Raw genomic sequence first — 9,491 nt, 5'->3', positions numbered from 1 at the left:
ATCTCAGGGGCCTCTCCCCCAAAATCCATTTCAATCTTTTAGATCTTGGGGGCCTCCCCCCAAGATCTGGATTAGTGGTATCGGAGTAGGTAATGATTCCATGGGAATGATGGCTTCATGCATATTTCAGTTTCAAATTTTTGCAGCAATATTCAACAAACTTCAGGCACACACTACGACCTCCATAGAGTGCTTTCTTGGGCCAAGCACGAAGAATTTTTCTTTTTTTCATTTTTTGCAGGAATGTTTTTTTTTGGGGTGGCTAGTTTGCAGATCAGATATGAAACATTTGGTACAATATTTACAAAAACAAATAACATATCTAGATTCCTTGTGAAAAAAAACCAAAATTCCAAAAGCAAATCGGACAAATCAGAGTCTAGATGAGGGAGATATCGCTGATTTAAAATCAGCTATGTTGTAGAATTTTTTTCTGAAGACAACTGGTGGACGACGACTCTCTTATCATTTTTTGAAGTTATTTTGCAGAATTTCAAAAAAAGGATTTTAGATCTGAGCTCCTCTTGAAAAATAGCCTAATTTAAAAAAAATGGGCTGAATCGGAGTTCGAATGTGGGAGATATCGCTCATTTAAAATCAACTATCTTTTCAGAACTTTTGTGACGGTGGAAAAAATTGCAGCATGAATCAGAGGTTCTAGGGTGTCCAGATAAGGATTTCCAAAACATGGGAAGATGCAGGAATGGTCCTTTTGCTTCCAAAAATAGGTTATAATAAATATTCTGAGTTATATTGACTAAGTTATGTCCATTTTAATTTTGGAGCAACATTCGGAGCGAGTTCCCATTGGAGACGTGCCCTCCCACGACACTTTAGTAGGCACTTGCTTCACATTCATTAGTTTCAGCATAGCAGCATTCATCTTGGGTTATTTGGAGACGTGCCTTCCCACCCCAGGCTATGTAGGCACCTACTACTTCATCAACAACCAACATCATGGTTATGGGTCAACTGCACAAAATCCTTGTCATCAAAGTCCATTTGCTAGGCTGCACATTCTTAGTATCATTGTTGGTCACAAGCATTACAAGGCACCTCTATCCTCGGATCTCCGTTTGTCATGGTTATGGGTCATCCACAAACCCGCACTTCATCGAAGTCCATTTTCTAGGCTGCACACTATCAATATCACAGTTGGTCACAAGAATTACAGGGTATCTCTATCCTCGAATCTTCGTTCATCATGGTTATAGGTTAACCACATAAAACCCTTCTCTTCTGTGGCTCTACATATTCAACAAAGGATTCGTAGGAGGTAACTTCACACAATGGGGACCATTGCTTCTTAAGGAGGGAGGAATGATCCAGATGGAAAATTGCATCAACCCATGGTATTCATCCACCCATGGAATTTACCCATGGTATTGTAAGTGGCATCCACCCATGGTATTGTGACATCCACCCATGGTATTCATTCACCCATGGAATTGACCCATGGTATTGTAACAACCACCCATGGTATTCATCCACCCATGGAATTAACCCATGGTATTGTGACATCCACCCGTGCTATTGTGAATTGACCCATGGTATTGTGACATCCACCCATGGTCTTCATTCACCCATGGAATTGACCCGTGGTATTGTAACTGAAAAATACTATAAGTGACAAGTCATTTCTAAGGGAACCCAACTAGGAAAAACCCTTTAAGCCTCTTTGCATTAATCATTTGAATAGAGAAACTATTACAATTGCTTGCTCCATCTCTGAGCACAACCTCCAAAAGAACAATTGTTCTCTCTACTGAATGAGAAACTCTAGCCAATTTTTTTCTCCTCCAACCTCCTATTTCCTTGCGCAAATATGAGAAAACTCAAGCTCCTAAACAATTGGGAAGTCCTTATTTCCTTGTGAAATTCCCAATGAATTGATCTCCTGACTGCATGCAACATTTGTACACTCAACTAGTATACAACTCATGTTACATTAGCCTTGACATCTCCACTTCAATCGAGTAATTTAAATTCCATGCATGCATTATCCATTTTTGAATGATTAGTCAATTACTTGACAAATCTCTGATGTAGACTACTATCCCACTGATCAACTGACCTTCAACTGAATTTATCAATAGTTAGAGGTCAGTTAACTAAATACAACTGAAAATAACTGAACTAGATTGCTAAAATTTAGCAATCACACATGCATAACTATACTCCAAGCCCTCTAACATGAATTTACTAAGTGAACTAAGTGACAAGAGACATGTCACACTAATTATCTGCCTCCAAGTTGTCCTATGGATGTGGAAATTTGATTTACCCAATTTGACTAAGGCTAAAGTCAAATTATTCCTTTATTGCTACATGTTTTAACACTTCCTCTTAGCAAGAAACAAATTTTTCATCACCCCTATCATGCACCCATGGAATTCAAATTTTCCCTTTGACATTTAATTTGTCAATATCTCAACAGATTGTCCCTCAATTAGAATTTACTGTAGAAAAATAATTATCCTCTGCACATAGTCCCACAAACGATGCCACCAGATATCAATGTGCTTGGACCTATCATGAGATATTGGATTCTCAAAGAGCTTAACGCAACTCTGATTGTCACAATAGATCATTGTCAGAACTATCTCTTGGCTGAAAAGACCCACAAGTATTTTACTCATCCCTATGGCCTCACATGTTGCTTGACTTGTAGCCATGTATTTATCCTTTGCTGAGCTAAGTGTCACAAACCTCATCTTCCTATTGTACCAAAAAATAGTTGTAGACCCAACACTGAAGACATCACTTGAAGTAATTTTCCTATTTGATGGAATTCCTACCCAATATGCATCGATAAGGCTTGGAGCTTCAACCCCTCTGCCCTCCTGTACCATAATCCATACTTGGTAGTGCCTCTGAGGTACCATAACACATGTTTTTCTACCTTCCAATATAGCTTGGTAGGCCTCACCATAGCTTGACTAAGCTGGTTTACTTCATGGAACACGTCAAGTCTTGTGTTCATAAGATACGTCAAATACCCCACATGGTTCTTGTAAATGGTAGCATCAACCTCTTCACCTAAAGTAGCATTCTCCTTCCTCCAGTTTGTAGCTAGAGGTGTGTCCATAGGTTTACAAATCTCCATGTGAAATTTTTGAAGTATTTTAGAGGCATACTTCCCTTGAGATACAAACAATTTACCATCACCTTGCCATACTTCTAGCTTGAGGAAGTGTTGGCTTGGTGGGGCCTAACCCAGGTTCACCATTAGTTATCCAAACAAATCCCCACATTATTGCCCCTTTCGGCATCAACCCACGGAGCAAGGACCGAAGTCTCACCCGAAGCAGTATGGGGGGATGTTGGAACCAAGTTTCCGCACCCTGAGATGGTCGTGATGTCAGTCTATTTCTTCTATTCTTGCTTTCGCGCAGGTCACTTAAGTTCTAGGGCTTTGTCAGATTAGCCCTTTATTCCGCCCTTCAGTACCTTCGTGAAGGGGTATGATTGACCTTCATGTAGCCCTAACCTGTAGTTTAGGTACTTTCGCGCTGCTATGGTAGCAGGTTGTGCAGATTCCCAAGCTAGCTTAAGTATCTTACTTATCTTATTAAACAATCACAGTTAGCACTGCGTAAACATATTTTCTTACTTGCATTCAATTATCCAACGTAATTACATACATTCACGCATCATATAAGAATTATAAATTAAATTCATAACCAATACGACAAGATGCATTAACAGGAAACAAAGACACAGAATTTGCAAAATTCTTCTCTTTATTGATATCTTCAGACGATTACAGATTCTATCCGCCCTGTGCACATAGCTGCAAGGGTCCACGTACTCAGCTACGGACTTCTGCCCTAGGCCTCTGCACACTCAGCTACAGAGCCTCTACCTACATTACGACCCAAAACTTAGACTTCTCTCCTTATGTTACACAACATTTTATCACTATCCTTGTACTCCCCATTCCTTGATCCTGGAGGACCTATACAGTGAACCCTACATGCTTTCCCTTCATGAAGAAACCCCCATTGTGTCCCTCTTCATGAGTAGATCAATTCCCTTTTGCACCATTTCCCTTGAAACTTCTGTTTTGCCTAGTTTACAAGATCGATGCTAATGGCCCTTGTCTTCCTCGTGCCGATATGCAGGGATTAGCATTTTGCCTAGCACTAAGTAGAGCAACTGAGATTTGCTCTAGTCATGTCGGTCCTCTTATGAAAAGTTTTTTAAATAAAGAGCCGAAGCTTCCAACTCTAGAAGCTTTGTAACGGAAGTTTGGTAAATGGTTTCGCTGGATGGGGTTGAGGATGTCAATTTGGGCTCCTCTTCCTTATAATGATGGAACTACCTCAATGGATAAGACCTTCTCCCATGAGAAGAGGATCCATATCCCATCCATTCATCTTATATAAACCTCCATTTTTCCCAAGAACAAGCTAGTGTTAGTGTTGAAGTGTTAATGTTGGTCTGCTAGTGCTATTTTGGTTTGGAGTAAATAGCAAGCTATTCATAGTTGTAGCTATCTAGTTGTGTGAGGGAGAGGTGTGATTTGGTTTGGAGTAAAGCCTAAAGGGAAGATCCTTAAAACTATTGTTGATTGAGGCCATCATGGAATGCTAGTAGAAGTGTGTGCGAACCTGGTCTTGTCAGAGGAGAACTACAACGTCAAGACAATGGTTGTAATCTCTTCTTGATATCAATATATATGCAACTATCAATTAATTTCCTACATGATTTGTCATATTACATATTCATGGCTTAATGTTTCTTGACTTGTTAAGTAGGTTGAATTACAATTTGTCTATTATTACGGTTGTTGTTTGTTGTTGTTTACTTATTTCAGGTGTTTGAAGAAGGAAGCGAGAGATAGTTGGAGCAAGCAAGCAAGGACATCATCAAACAGGATAAGTGTACTAAGAGGTAGGCCCTCTTAATTGGTTCTAACCTAAGGAAATCTTCCATATAATGTATCTGTTGTGGCTAAACCCATTATCAACCTAGAGGAATTTGTTTGTGTTCACACTTATAATTTTACTTCACCACAAATTGGCAACTCCACTCAGAATCTTATCCTTTTACTTGTCTTGGATTTCATGATTTCGTGCGAACTTTTGTAGTTCCACTTTTTCCCTTTGGTTCTATTTCTTTTCTCCTACTTACTAGCCTAAGTTTGAAATTCATAATAGTAGATCTGGTCTCTATTTCATTTTTTTTTCTTGGCTGCCTTGATCAACGCACTTAATCCATTGACAGTTGTGCCGATCAGCACGATATACTAAGGAATAGTCGCACCAACCAGCTTCTGGTGCTTGTTTTCAATTAGGCAGTCACGCTGATGCCTGCAAGTGAAGATTAGGGTTTGACCCCAATCTTGGCCAGTGTGTTCTACTCTTATGATTTCAACCCCGTAATCCTTTTGGACCATTTTCTCCCTAACTAGAAAGTTGATTTTCATTTGGTTTTGTTTGCTTGTTGGCTTATCATCTTTATGCTTGATTGCTTGAGTCATTGTGTGGTTAGTGACACTAGGGCATCTAGATTGTTGTCTATTCAGCTATTTGTGAACTCAGTGAGTCGGGTTGTAGGTGTACTTACTCCATGCATCTCATTTTTGGTCCTTTTACGACTTTGACACAAGTTTGAAAAGTTTTTGTTTGCTTGTCTAAATGTTTCTTTTCTAGCATGGATCACGTTGCTTGTCTTGTTGTTGGTAAAGTTGGTGTTTCATTAGTCTAAATGAGCCTCTATTTTCATGTTTTCATTTGCTTGAAGAGCTTATTGTCTCGAAAACTTTTTCACTGAAGAGTTGTATGTGAAAAGTTTATTTCGATGTTTCATGAAAAAGTATGAAATTCTAGGTTTTTGCATCATTGTGCTACGATATATTGCATCATTAAAAGAATAGAATTGCATTGGCATTTGGAAAATGAAAAGAACTATTTTTCATCTGAAAGGACTATTAGGCATGTGCTTGTCAGGAAATTAGGAATTGGAATGCATTTTTCATTAGTTTATTTTTCGAAAAGGCAAGGTAGTGAAAGATCATTTCTCTTTCAATTGCTTGATTGTTTTCATTTGATTGAGTAGTTTCTACCCTCTCTAGTGTAGGCATTTCATCGAATTGAAAAGGTCTTGTCTCATTTAGTTGCATTTAAGGTTTTTCAAGTTGCATCGGTAAGACCTGAAAACTGAAAAATAACTCAAGATAAACTTTAAAATGAATTCAATTAACCTAAGGCACATTTGACATTTAACGATCATATCTAGAAGGTCTAGGCTAGAGACATGTTCTGACGTCTTTAAACCTAGCAGCTGTCGTTAGCTTCAAAATTAGACAACGCTATTACAGATTTGTGCTCCCTGTACCATTGAGTATATAACGGGAGATCCCTCTAGGCTGTAATCCTTTATCCCTAGGAAGCTGAGTCGACTGCCTTGCAAACGTGATACACCGAAAAGAGCATTCGGGGAGATTACTTGCTCGTACTTCTCAATTTGCTGGGAGGTATTCTATAGTTCACAGTTTCCTGGTAATCCTATTTACCTAGATCATCTATATCAATCATTTGATCCTTTTGACTCATTAAACTTAAAATATCATTCGAGCACTTGTCCTTTCGAGCTCATTTCCATCAAAAGCAATAGAGTCATCTTTGCTTCTTTCTAACTCTTAAAAAATGAAAGAGCACCAGTCTTGTATGGGTCTTAATAATTGATTTCCCATGATCCAAAAACACCCTGTTAGTATTTTCTGAGACCAAATCGTGAGTTTCCCTTAAATAACATTTTAAGGCCTTGAAGTTAATTTTTCTGTCGACTGAGACAAGGTCATCATGGCTGAACCATCTGGTTCACCCAGTTCCTCTTCCTCTCCTCCATCTGAAATATTGTCTGAGGAGCCATTTCTTGAGTTACCAGATTCACTCAAGCACCAAGGTGTTGAACTCGGAATTGTTTTGAGCATTCAACCTTTGTCATCTCATCCTCAGCCCACTTTCGATACTGGGTCATCTACTGATCCTGGCCCAGAATCTTTGGAAAATCCCATTCAAACTCTTGAGAACTCACTGACCACTAATGGTTAGCTTGGACTGGTTATCTACCCTTTGAATCCTTTGTTTGACCTTGTTGTGATATCACCATAGCATTCTTACAGTCTGTACAACTAGATGGGTGTTCCTTTGGAACTATCCCCTCATACTTCTTTGATCATTCGTCATCGTTTGTTTCCAGACATGGAACTCGAAGGTGATACTCCAGTCACCCATCTAGAAGATTCTGAAGTTTCTACTCCACACACTATTGAGGAGGAAGAGATTCCTTTTCCTCCTGATGGTTTCCCCTATTCAGAGAGTATTCCTGCTATTTTTCCACCCAACTATGTGTCTTTGGCACAATTGGTTTCACATACACCGAGTGCCTCGTCACTTTACCATAACCTTGTTTGGGCATCAGGCACCATGCCTACTTTAGGTCCATTTGTTGTGAACATGACTTCCCAACAGGCTATTACCTCAGTCCCGGTGCAACCCACTATTCTAAATACCCTTGTATCGTCAATCCTAGCTACCCGTTAGGCATAACCGAAAATTTTGAAGAATGTCTCTGTCAGTTCCTCCATCCCTCTAGTGAGTGGCCAAGCTATGCCACCACCTAGGAGGCAAAACTTGAATCTTTCTATGGTGTCAGGTGCCACAAATGTGAGTGGCTCACAAGCTCACATGCTTGGTATGAACCAACCTTCTTCTGGTATTATTCACAACCCTTCTAATCTTACTAGATCAAGCAATGTCCAGTACCAACAGGTTCAGAATTCCATTGGTCCATTTGGATCGAGCAATGTTTAGTATCAGAAACCCTATGGGGCTCAAACAGTACCAAAATTCTTACATTCCATATGGTTCTCAAGGAATGGTTAATCGACCTTACACCCTCCAATTTGGGCAATACATTTAGCCTGGCTTTGGCCAGATTCTATTCAAAAATTTCCTGGGCACTATTCAAGTACCCTTGCAAGAGAAAGGACAGCCTCTACAATAACAAGGGTAGCCTTTGTTACTGCAAGGGAAACCTTTGTTGTAGCAAGGGCTCTCCGCAACCGCAAGGGAAAATGATCCTACATCAAGGTCAATTGCAACAACTGCAACATCAACCCTTGCAACAGTTGCAACAAATCATGTAGCAGCAGATGCAATATGCTCCGCACACCTCCCATCCCATGTCCTCATAGGGCCAACCTCTACAGCCTCAGGGATAAATTTTTCAACCACAAGGTCAACACTTGCAACAACAAAACCAACCAAGGTAGCATCAACCCTTGCATACATATCAACAGGGTCAACCTTTGAAAGGGTAGGGTCAAGGTCAAGTCCTGTAGTAGTAGGCTCAAAATCCTAATGTCCTAGGTCAACAGATTCATAATCCTATTGGCCAAGGGCATCAGGTACAAAACCCTAATGCCCTAGGTCACCAGGTTCAAAATCCTGTTGGTCAAGGGCAGCAGGTATAGAATCCCTATGTCCAAGGGAAACAAGTCTATCAACCTTATGCCCAAGTATAGTAGGTCGAAAATCCTCTTGTTCAGGAACAACAGGTTCGTCACCTGTATGTTCAAGGACAACAAGTCCAATATCCATATGTCCAAGGTCAACAGGCTCAACAACCTTTTAACCTACACATTGTTTATCAACAACCTATGGCTAGATAGTTCCAAGGTATTCGAGGTCAAAATCCTCTCTATGGTCAAGGTAACACACAATGGGGGATGCATCGGATGCCATATGGCCAAAATCCTCCACTATGGGGCCAAAACCCTTACCAGCAGAGATGGGCTCCTCCATTCGGACCCGCTTATCAACCTCCCATTCCTTTTAACACCTAATTGCTATTCTTGGCTACACTCAAATTTCCAGATGTATCTCGCCTCATGTATGATCCAATCCTTCATTCACCATACTGGGCTCCGGTGCCATCCAAGATACCAAGCAATTCTCCAAAGTTTGATGGGAAAGCTAAAGAAGATCCTCAAGCCCATGTGATGACATACCACCTCTCGTGCTCATCGAACTCGTATGTTGATGATTCCATTCGTCTCCGTCTTTTCCAACGAACCCTCACGGGTGCTGCAGCTAAGTGGTACATCGAGCTACCTCGAAGTACTTACCACAACTTTAACTATTTAGCCATGGCTTTACTCACGCATTTTTAGTTGCCAGTTCGTTATGAATCTGGCACCTATTTGCTCACATCGCTTAAGCAAGATACTGCGATGCACATCTCTGATCACATCCATGAATGGACACATAGATGTCACTTTATCAAATTTGAGATTGCTGATCAATTTCTCATTGAATGGTTCACCAAATCATTCGTGGCCCCAATTGCTCGCAATATAACTATGGGTGGATGTGTGACTGAAGAGCAAGTCATCGCTCATGCCTAGTACTTGGATCTAGTTTACTCTCAGTTTGGCACTTTGTATGAGTTATTACCCGATGCTCCATGGCCATCATCTG

Source organism: Pinus tabuliformis, chromosome 2_1, assembly GCF_031772625.1.
Source record: "Pinus tabuliformis cultivar Carrire ecotype Pingquan chromosome 2_1, CPIR1, whole genome shotgun sequence".
Classification (NCBI taxonomy): domain Eukaryota; kingdom Viridiplantae; phylum Streptophyta; class Pinopsida; order Pinales; family Pinaceae; genus Pinus; species Pinus tabuliformis.
The sequence above is the reverse complement of the archived record's forward strand: the minus strand, read 5'-3'. Positions refer to the sequence as shown.